The following is an 11,976-nucleotide window of genomic DNA, read 5'->3' on the forward strand; positions in this document are numbered from 1 at the left end:
TCTTAGGCAATAAAAAAAAAAAACTGGCATTAGGATGAATAAGACAATGGGATTCAAATAACTTAATGTAAATGAGTTATTCATTTCGGTTTCTCTAATGGAAGACGTGCATTCATTGAATAAAGATCAGAGGAAGGAGAATCCATCAATGAAGCCTGAAAGAAAGGGATGAAGAGCCTGCAGTGGGAGGCAACAGTAATCTTAACAAACACCATTTTTGTGATACGTTTCTTTCCCTTCTGGACACCGGAATGAGAAGACAGAGATAATGGTTCTCTTGGCTCATGCCGCATTGTCGTCACTCACCCCTGGCTGAAGAAAGACCTTGCATTGCTTTATTTCATAATCTTATTGTTTTAATGAGTGTGCATGTGTGCGTGCGTGCGTGTGTGTGTGTGTGTGTGTGTGTGTGTGTGTGTGTGTGTGTGTGTGCGCGCGCATGCATGTGCTCTATAAATAGGCTAGGTGGACTGGCCAATGAGCACAGGCATCCACTAGTCTTTGCCTACCCAGGATGATTTTATAAGTCTACACTACCATTCCTGTTCTTTTTCTTTCCTTTCCTTCTTTGTCTTCCTTCGCTCCTCCTTCTCCCCTCCCTCCCTCCCTTCCTTAGGAAGTAGCTCTAACTAAACAGGTGAAAGATCTCTATGACAAGAATTTTAAATCTTTGAAGAAAGAAATTGAAGAAGATGCCAGAAAATGAAAAGATCTCCCATGTCCTTGGATAGGTAGAATTAATATAGTAAAAATGGCAATCTTATCAAAAGCAATCTACAGATTCAATGCAATGCCCATCAAAATCTCAGCAAAGAATGGTACTCAACTTTATATGAAAAAATAAAGGAACTTCTGGAGGCATCACAATCCCTGACTTCAAACTCTACTACAGAGCTACAGTACTGAAAGCAGCCTGATATTGGCATTAAAAACAGACAGGAGGACTAATGGAACTGAATCGAAGAACCAGATATCAATCCACACACCTATGGACACCTGATTTTTGACAAAGAAACAAAAAACTGTAAAATGGAAAAAAAGCATATTTAACAAATGGCATAACTAGATATCAACATGTAGAGGAGTGAAAATAGATCCATATCTATTGCCATGCACAAAACTCAAGTCCAAATGGATCAAAGACCTAAACATAAAGCCAACCACACTGAACCTCATAGAAGAGAAAGTGGGAAGTACACTTGGATGCATTGGTACAGGAGATCACTTCCGTAAATATAACCCCAGCAGCACAGACACTGAGAGAAACAATTAATAAATGATGCTATTCTTTTGGGTCACTTTAAGAGCTAACCACGCCCACTTTCAGCCACTTCTAACCTCGTTGCCATCTTGGCTTTCCCCTTTTTCTGTCCATCTCTTGCCGTGTGCACATGTGTTTTCTGTCTCTCTTTATGTTTGTCTATGTCTCCCTTTCTTTAAGTAATAAATGTTTAGCTTTATGTATAGCCTTATGTTCATTTACTCTGCCGTCCACCGCAACCAGCCGCCTGATTCTGCCGCTCGCCCAGCGACCCTGCACTGCTCTGGCGGCAGCCTCTGCCTGGCTTGCAGGCTGCCCGGGGCATCCCATCATCATATCTTTTTTAAAAGAACAATAAATGATACCTCCTGAAACTGAGAAGCTTCTGTAAAGCAAAGGACACGGTCAACAAGACAAAACGACAGCCTACAGAATGGGAAAAGATCTTCATTTAACCCCACATCAGACAGAGGTCTGATCTTCAAAATATACAGGTAACTCAAGAAATTGGTCATCAGAAGAACAAATAATCCAATAAAAAATGCAATACAGTCCTAAACATAGAACTCTCAACAGAGGAATCTAAAATGGCTGAAAGACACTTAAGAAAATGTTCAACATCCTTAGTCATCAGAGAAATGCAAATCAAGACAATTCTGTGATTCTACCTTATACCTGTAAGAATGGCCAAGATCAAAAGCACAGATGACAGCTTATGCTAGAGAGGTTGTGGGGAAAGGGAACACTTCTGCATAGTTGGTGGGAATGCAAGCTGGTACAGCAGCTTTAGAAATCAGTGTGACGATTTCTCAGAAAATTAGGAAACAACCTTCCTCAAGACCCAACAACATCACTTTTGGGTATATACCCAAAGAATGCTCAATCATACCATAAGGACATGTGCTCAACTATGTTCATAGCAGCATTGTTTGTCATAGCCAGAACATGGAAACAACCTAAATGCCCCTCAACCAAAGAACGGATAAGGAAATTGTGCTACATTTACACAATGGAGTACTACACAGCCGCAAAAAATAATGACATCTTGAAATTTGCATGCAAATGGATGGAGCTAGAAAACATCATTTTGAGTGAGTTAACCCAGACTCAGAAAGACAAATATCATATGTACTCACTCATAAGTGGCTTTTAAACACAAAGCAAAGAAAACCAGCCTACAATTCATAATCTCAGAGAACTTAGACAACAATGAGGGCCCTAAGAGAGACTTACACAGATGTAATCTACATGGGAAGTAGAAAAAGACAGGATCTCCTGAGTAAATTTGGAGCGGGTTGAAGGGGAGGGGAGAGGAATGGAAGGGAGCAGAGAAAAATGTGGAGCTCAACAAAATCATTTAAAAACTGAAATCTTTTGTTACCTTCTCATCCCCATTATGTCCTCATACTTGTAACCAATACTTTACCACAAACTTTCTATTTTTAAATTTCCCATCTTATTTCCACCTCTTGTTTGCATCCTAGCCCTTCTAATGTGTCAAATTTGTCGGTTTTTGTATACTTGTTCTTTCAGAGGGCATATTGTTTAGTATGTGTTTATATTACATTTCATTCCATTTTCAAATCCTCTGGCTTGAGTCCATGTTTAAGATCCACGCTGCTAAGCACATATCCATTCCCTTGCCTGGAACCTCCTCAAGAGATCTCAATATCCCTGTGTGCTTTCTCGGTGATGTATACCTGATCCTCGCCCGTCACTCCACTTTAAAAAATGCTGAAGTTGAAATACAGGGACCATTGCAGAATTGTGGGAGAGTAGTGTATAAGGGCAATTGGAAGACAGCATTCTAAAGCTTCATGGCAGTTGCTTTACAGTCTAAGATTAATAATAGCATAATTGTTTTTGAAGTGGACACCAGCTGTGCATCCATCTACCCATCCGAAGGCCACAGGGCTGATCATTATTCTAGACATGAAAGGTTACTTGCTTTACAAAAGTAATTACAACCTAGTATTCTGCCAAAATCAACTCCCTTAGAATATGTTTTATTCCTTTCGAAAAAATTGAAAATATTGTGGCAATTGAGAAACCCAAGAAAAGTATCTTAGTAAAGTCCTATTCAATTTTATTGCCTGCATGCTTCTTAATTCTTGTTTTCTGAGCTTTGTAAAGGCATTTGACCAAGTACCTGTGATGCCACCATTGTCTCTAGGGTCTGAAGTGTCATGGCAGGCACTGTCCTGAAAAAGAAAAATCACAGAATGGGTAGGCTAGGGCTGAAACTTTCTCTTAGGTAAGGACCCACAGTTTTAAGTCTCAATACAAAGACAAATGTTTAGTACAAATCCTCACATCTCAGGATCCTTCAGAGGACTGTCCACCCTCTTCCTAAGTTGAAATTAACCACTTCTCTCATCATGACTAAAATTGTGTGTATTCCCCTTCGCAAGCAGTCTTTGGTTCGTTATCTAAATTGGCGTCCTTGTTAATGACTGGGATGTCTGTGTAAGAATGTCGGGAATGATGGTCATGCTTTCTCCAGGGTTGAGAACCTCAAGCAGATAAGAGAGGCATTGCTGCATACCCACTGGGTATGCATACCACTGCATACCCATCTTGTGACCGTATCAAAAGATGAAAGGACTTCATCCAGAGCCTTAAAAAAAAGACAATGCAGATGGAATGACCATATGAATTCAAAAGATGGCTGCCTCAGCTCTGAGAGTATTTATGCAGTATTTTTGAGGAATCTACCTCAAAAAAAAATCTTAACTTTTTTTTCCTAGCAGATTTGAAAGTGACCTTCTTTGTACAAGCCCAGGGTTATTTTATTGGCGATCTTTCGGTGTGTCTGATATAGGACTAGAGGTTAAAAGTTGTATTGCCCTTGTCTTAATAGAACTCAAGAGCTTGTCAGCTCAGAAATTTACCTTGAAGGCCTGTGCCAGTAACTTATAGACACTAGTCAGCCTTTAATTTTAAGGCAGAAGTACTATCTCTAGTGTACCCTAGTTAAAGGAGGCCCCAAGTTTCACAAGTCAATGAGGAACTTGTACGCCCGTATCATTGGCCTCACTCACAAAGGAAAAAATGACAGCCTGTAGGAAATGTATTGCTGGAAGCATAGCCCTGAGCTGGGGAGATGACTCAGAAGGTAAAGCATTTGTGATGCAAGGCGAAGTCCTGAGGTAGATTTCCCAGAACACAGGTAAAGCCAGATGTAGTGGCGTGCATCTGGAACCTCAGTGAATCCAAAGCATCCTAGGAAGCTTGCTGAGCAGCTGACTTCCTGTACATATCAGTGAGCATCAACAAACCCCTCTCTCACACAAGTTGGAAAATGAAGACTGACAACCACAGCTGTCTCTTGACCTCACGCATGCGCATTGGCATGTACACTCCTACACTTTCACAACTGAGTGTGTTTGTGTGCTCACATCGCTCACCCCTACACACACACACACACACACACACACACACACACACACACACACACTGAGAAAGAGGGAGAGAGATTAAAAAACCCCTACTTCAATCCTTTTCCACTGTTGGATAGAACAAGTTTGCGATGTCATACAAGAGCAGAGAAGATGGCTACAGTCAGCACAGCTCACAGCAAGCTCACCGTGCCTCCCTTGGCAACTCTCCGAGGCTTTTCCTCTTTTTCACCTGTAAAGTATGATGCTGATATCAACTATAACCTCATACTTAAGACAAAGCAGCAAAGCAAACAAACCTAACAAATATTCTGACCTTATTACCAGCAGTTCCCCTCAGACTGGAGCAGGGATGTAAACACTATTTTGACATGACTCATCTACGATGCTTTCTTCTCTTGCGCAGAGCTGGTAATATACACAGAGACCACATTCAAAGAATCAAGGCGGATCATGCCAACACCTTTCTACTTCCTTCCTGTAGGAAGTAAAGGGAACTTTTCTGTGGGTGATGGGGTGGCGGTGGTGGGTGTTCTCAAAGAATGATTTGTTCATACTTTAATAGCATCCGAACCCAGAAATTTCTGGACACCTCTCCAGAATTGTTGTTCCAGTGTATCTGGGGTGGCATCTGAGAATTTGTACCTGTAACACATTCTTGGTTGGTGCTGAAGAACACCAACTGGAGGACCCCTCTTCTAGAACACTGATTGCTCAGCATCAGGCAGTGATCTATCCATGTCCGTCGTGTACCCAGGTTAGACCACATAATGGGTAGGCTGCGAGACAGTGTAGAGACTCTGTTCTTTTACCAGAAGGGTCTGCTTTCTGGTAATAATCACCACATGGAAGAGAAAAAGAGCAACACATGAAATGGACACCAGGGAAAGCTTATACACAGTTGTTAAACTTCTCCTCTGGTTTTGCCACCATGACTCAAGCAGACCGAACATCCCAGGATAGAGTTATATGGTTCATAACCTCACGCCCCAGTGTCAAAGGCTGTATGCTCCTGGTAGAAAACTTGGTTCACAAAATTGGCCTAAATTAATAAAAAAGGTATTTTTTTTTTTGGACAGTACTTCATGGATTTTTACAGCAAAATGCAGGAGATGAAGGGTTCAGACACTGGCTAGGGTTAGAGTCTCTTTGTGTCAAGAGCAGCTGACATTTGTTGGATACTTTCTGTTTATAATGCATTGCACCACTGACTTCATATGTATTACTTTATGCAACCCTGAGATGGCAAATGGATATTATTAAGAAAACCAAAATGTTGGCAGAACAACTTGCCTGAGGTTGATTATAATGGAAATGGGTGTCTACGATTTGTTTCCCCCAATCATCTGAAACCAGAAAACCAGAAAACACCCTCCTTGCTGTTCACATTCAGAAAATGGCCATATCCCCCATGGCGAAAGCATGGAGAAATGGCAGCTTTAGTAAGTGCCACGGCAAAAGGATGGGTTGTACTTACAGGACATCACTTTCCTTTCATGAAACAAATATTGCACACACTTACCAGTATCTGTTTTATTCTCTTTGTGATTCTATTTCTTAAGGAATTATTTTTATATCTTATCAAAACGATCATGTGTTGTTTTTTCCCTGATGACATAGAAAGAACTAATCATATTTATTTTAATTTGGCATGAAACCCTCAGGGCAGCTGTCCCAGTATTGTAGAGTTAAGTGGAAAGACTGTCTGGTTCAGTCTGCCTTTGCATCTGGTGGGACCAAGCTCCATCAGAAAGGTCAATTTCCCACCCCAATGTGTGGGACGAATGGCATCCATACTCACACATCCAGTTTGGGGTGAAGCACGTGCATGTTTTGTGGAGATGGTGACAGGGGCATCATTGCAGTCCTTTCCCCTCTAGCTGCCACAACCACGGGAATTAGCAGCACATCCATCCCTTCGCTCCCCCTCTGTGCCCTAGATAAGATAGACTGAAGATTATCAGTAATTTCCAGAGCTGGCTCTAACCCCACCTCTTTCCTTCCAGTCAAGAAAGCAGTCAGGGTGTAAGCAAGAATGATGATGTTCCCATGGCAATTATTTGGAATCTAATCTGACTTATTTCTTAAGAAGGAATCATCTCCAGACAGCAGCACAGTCTGAGGAATAATAATTTATAGATGCGAGCACTCCCTCCTGAACACCCCTATGACGAAGAACCACAGGACCTTCTCCCACAATACCTCATTTGTCATCTTGGATTTCCATTCAGGCGACCTTCACAATCATCTTCCTACATTCACTAAACTGAAATAAGTCATGCTATGCAATTACTTCTAACTTCTGTCTAGTTTGCTAATCTAGAAGGGAGGTCGCCTCAGTGTGTTACAGTCATTTCCTGAAAAAAATATTTAGCACTAAAATGAAGAGAAAATTCTAGATTTTTTTTTCCTGCAGAGCCATGAGAGATTTGGAAGTTTCTGTGTGGCTTATGATGGCCACAGCCTCAGAAGGTAGAGATGACGGGGACCACTGATGTGTAGGTGTCAGGGTCCTTTACATGGAAAGATCTTTTAGAATACATTATTTTCATTTCTATATGAAAGATTCTGTCCAATCACTTTTTATTTATTGCCTTTTAAGATTCTTGAAAACCGGACAGGGGGAAGTTAGATACTTTGTGTCTCTATTAGGGCAATGTAATATTTCGGTTACAATTTCCCTTTGAAATGTCTTACTCACTTGGTATTTGTCCTATCTATCCCGGCACAAAGGTATCAAAAACAGGATATTCTCCCGAAGCCTTCTTTTAGCTATAATGTGGCAAATGACAATCTAGCTTGTACAATTTTTGATATGGAAGTCTTGGAATTTCCACTCGTAGGTTCCAAGCCAACAAAAATACACAGAGACGGAAAGCAGGGAAATTTTGTTCTCGCTGCCCTACTTCACCGCGTTACTCCTCTGCAGATAACACTTGCCCAACAGGATACTTGATTTTAAGAATGATTTGGAAATGGAAATCTAGCTTTGTGAGCTCAGAGGAAAATATGGTAAAAATAGTTTGTATCAGATGACAACATATCCCAAGAATGGGTGGTCCTTAAGTTATCTATGTGGCTTTCCTGGACTTTCTTTGGTACAGGAAGACCAAAAAAGGTCTGGGGTGTGGCTGAGCTGAACTTGTTTTGAAAGTAGACACAGTAGAAAGATGGTCAATGGGGACTTAGAAATCTTAATTTCTAGCGCTGGCATTCTCATTACCTAGCTACGTGCCTCTGAAGAGGTCAGGTAGCCTCGCTGACCCTCGTTTTTCTCTTTCGAATAGAAATGAAACATTTGTGGATCCTGAATTCCTTGACTCCTTGTCTAGAATAGTCAATACATCTGGCAAACCTTAGTCATTTTCTTCCATGAACATATTCTAGTACTTGTCTGTTGGAGGAGGCTGCTTGTTTGTTCCTGGCTGCCCGAACCCAAAATAATCACTCAGAAACTGTATTATTTAAACCGCTGCTTGGCCAATCACTTAAGCGTATTGCTAGCTAGCTCTTACATCTAGTATTAACCCATTTCCATTATTTTATATTTTACCACGAGGCTCGTGGTTTACGGGCAAGGTTCTGGTGCATTGGGACTCAGCCTTTTTTCTCCTAGCCTTCACTTTAGTTTTTCCCCACCTAGCTCTACTCCCACCTACTACAGGCCAATGCAGATTCTTTATTCATTAACCAATAAAAGCAACACATATACAGAAGGACTTCCTACATCACCTGTCATTGCCCATAATTTCACTAAGAAATAGCTTTACCTCAAGGTCCTCATTCTTTGATTCTTAAATTCACTGACTGTATCATAATCCAAATTCAACAGGTCTTAGTTTCATTTCTTTATTGTCCTTGTGTTATAGGTTCTAGTGGTGAGTGTCTGCACCAGGTGTTTCTAGGTTCTTGGCCTCCCATTTGAAAAATTGAAATAAAGACAAACACTTCTTTTAGCTCCAAGAAGTTGCTAAAAGAAGTAAGCTATTCCCTTCTTATAAGCAAACATACACGCAGCTCTACACAGGTAGGGTCCTAGACGGTTAACAGGTTGCTAAATGCATTGTTCAGAGACAGCTGTGTGCAGAGCCCAGTTGGGTGGGGTCCAAGTTGCTTTATAGTTGCTAGCTTCATTTGTGTACCGTGTTTCAGACTCAATCGCCTTTGCTCTCTACTTCCCTACTGTTTTCACCTGGCAAACCCTCAGCCATCGGTGAATCCAGCTTGTTCCCATGCTGAACCTGTACAGTTGCAGCTAAATCTGCTAACAGGAAGTCAACTAGTCTTTCAGACGCATGGCCACTTAACATACTTATGTCATACCAGACACTCAACCCCCTCTTGACTATTTTGAGATGAAGCCATGCTCTGTAGCCCAGGCTGACTTTGAACTTGCTTCTGTCTCCTGAGTGCTGGTATTACAGGTAAAAAACATAGCCAATTTACAATCTTACCTTTTTAAACAGACTAAAAGAACAGGAAAAAAATACCAACTCACTTCCCTCTGATGCTACGTTTATTTCTACTGGTGTTTACCCTGTCTCCCTGCCTCATTGATGCCCTATTGCTGGTCCATTTGCTCTTTGCCTTTCTTCATTCAACTCACTAGAGTATAAACTCCAACAGGGGTGAGTGTCTCTCATCACTGTGCTCTTGAGCATCTGACCCAGTAGATGTTACAGAAAAGTTACTAAATTTTTATTTTGCCGCCATCCTTAACATAGAAGGGGAATAGACACACATGTTCAAGAGTTCAAACAGAAACATTGGTGTACGCAGAGTAAAGCCAAGAGCCAAGGTCCAGCTCTGCCTGCAGTGCAAAAATAACTAATGACTTAAAGATACAAATTGATGCTTGCTCTTTTTTTTTAAACAGTGCTGGATGACCCCAGGACTTTGAGCATGGAAGGTGGGCATGCTACCACTGAGCAAGGCTGAACTCGAATTTTCTTGAGAGAATTTTCTACAAAGCACACACCTTTCAAGAGGACCTTGGTTACTTTGTCTGCAGTCCTAAGCCCTAAGACAGAGACATTCAAGCAATTTGGCCACAGTTCTTTAGATGTTCATTACTAGGTCTAGAAGTCATCTAGAAAAGAGAATGACTTGGAGATCACTGAACCTGCCCCATTTTGCTTTGCGGATGAGAAAATTTCAACAATGAGTGTGAAGAACCTCAATTCCTGTTACTCTTTCATCTGCATTACAGGGATTAAAAAACCATGCTTCCTTTTTCTGACTACTTCATTTTCCTTCATGTACCTTAAAAATGCTAAAATGGTTTTAACATTTGACTCTGGGCTGTAGCTCTTAAAATGTTGTAGTTTGCAAAAAGAAACCTAAAATGCTATTTATGAAAGATTAGAACTTTAATGTATCATATTTTATGGGAAGATTTCCAAAGGCCTTATACCTTGAGAAAATATACTTATGATAAAGTCAAATGACAGAGAAATATAATTTCTTACTTCTTTTGTGTGCTAAGCTTTGACCCCCTCCTTACACGAGTCATTTATAACTGAATACAGCACACGTGGCTTACAATGGTTTTCTTTCCCACTACTCTGGCTGTTAATTTTTATGTGTTTACTCATCCCTATCTACTGCCAACTCATGACATGCCTTCTCCAGGCCTCCCCTCACTAATGTAAACACGTGTTTTACAATCATTTAGAATGGGTGAAGACCTGGATATTTTCTCAAATCCTCCTTGTGAGAACTGAAGTTTATTTGGGGTCAGAGTGCATGATTGAAGGAAGGTAAATGGGGCTCTCATTAAAAAATAAAACAAAACAAAATCTCCCATTTGATTCACTGGAGACAGCTACTAGGTCACAGGAGGGGGCTGTTTACAGGCTCAGGGACTTTACAAATTTCTCTTTTAAGCTCCAACAGAGGCCCAAAGGAATTCTACATTTGGATTCACAGTCAAGTTGTTAGGGTGTTCCCATATGACCATATCTCACATGCTCATATCTTTTGTTTGTGGCTAACTACAGAAGATTTGGAGTGCTCAGTGTAAGTTCTTGTGGTATTAAAATATAACTCTAAATGTGGTACTGTGAAGCTATTAGTCATCACTGAGAAATGGGTATGGTCACTGAGAAATGGGTCATAATGCCTACCATAGTCAAACTGTCCCATTGCGATGAAATCTCATGATGACATTAATGCTTGAAGGAAAGGTGGTACCCTCTCACCACCTTTGGTGACTTGGCAGAGTAGAGTGTACCTCGCAGAGATCCCTGGGTAAGAAATTTGGATTTAAAACTCAACTCCTCCGTACTCATGGTCACGATCACTCCCTGTTTGATCTTGTCCAATCAAACAATTCTGTGTTTCCTGATCATGCGACTATAAAGACAGAAAAACCCACCTACTTCTCCCATAGCTCAAAAGCAATGATGACAGTGCCCTTCAGTTGACTGGTTAGGTGAAGAATTGCAAAAGCATGAAGAGTTACTAGAAACTGAAAAAAAAGTCTTAAATTATTGCCCCAGAAAGAATGTTTCATTTATCTGATATCACTTCATTGACACCCGAAACAGAAGCAATATCAGTGCAGGTAAAATTTGAAAATGATCACGAAGGACTTCTAAGGGCCAGGTAAAGTCTGTTGAGACAGTCATACCCATGTTAGGAAGAGTAGGATCATCTCAAAGCAAGACAAGTTTGTAAAACTTCATGGAAGGGGGTTAGTAGAAACCATGGACGTCACCCTAAGGGGAGCTGAAATAGACAAGAACATCCCTGCTCACTTGAATTACCGTGTGCCAACACATGACACAGGCAAAGCACTGACAGCAAAAATCAAACCTCTCCTGTGAACTTACGAAGGGGAGAGAAATATTTTTTTGTGTGTGCTGAAAACCTTCTTAATACGTACCAAAACATCCTCATTAAAATTCAAGGAACACCCACATTGTGCATGTATTTTGTTGAATAAACTTTTTTACTTATGGTGATAGAAGTAATCTCTTTTTCCAAAATCCTTGAACGTCATAATAACTTCATGGAACTTGATTTCTTAGTACGTGATTCTCCCTATAATTTAGGTTTTCAAGATCTTAAACTTGCATCCGTTCACTGAGATAGATTTTGTTTCTCGAGTGGCAGTCAAATCAATGGTCCCTTTATTGAGTCGCCTGTTGAGCTATGTTAAAGTCTTTTATTGACATCATGAAGGTTTTCTTCGTTCTAAAAACTGCATCCCCATTGGCATTTACTTATTCCTAACGCAAACATGGGGTCTCAATAGACACTATGTAAGCTGAACTGAATTAGAAAATAGTTACATTGCTAATGCCTGCCTAACTC

Source organism: Myodes glareolus, chromosome 17 (assembly GCF_982192425.1).
Source record: "Myodes glareolus chromosome 17, mMyoGla1.1, whole genome shotgun sequence".
Classification (NCBI taxonomy): Eukaryota; Metazoa; Chordata; class Mammalia; order Rodentia; family Cricetidae; genus Myodes; species Myodes glareolus.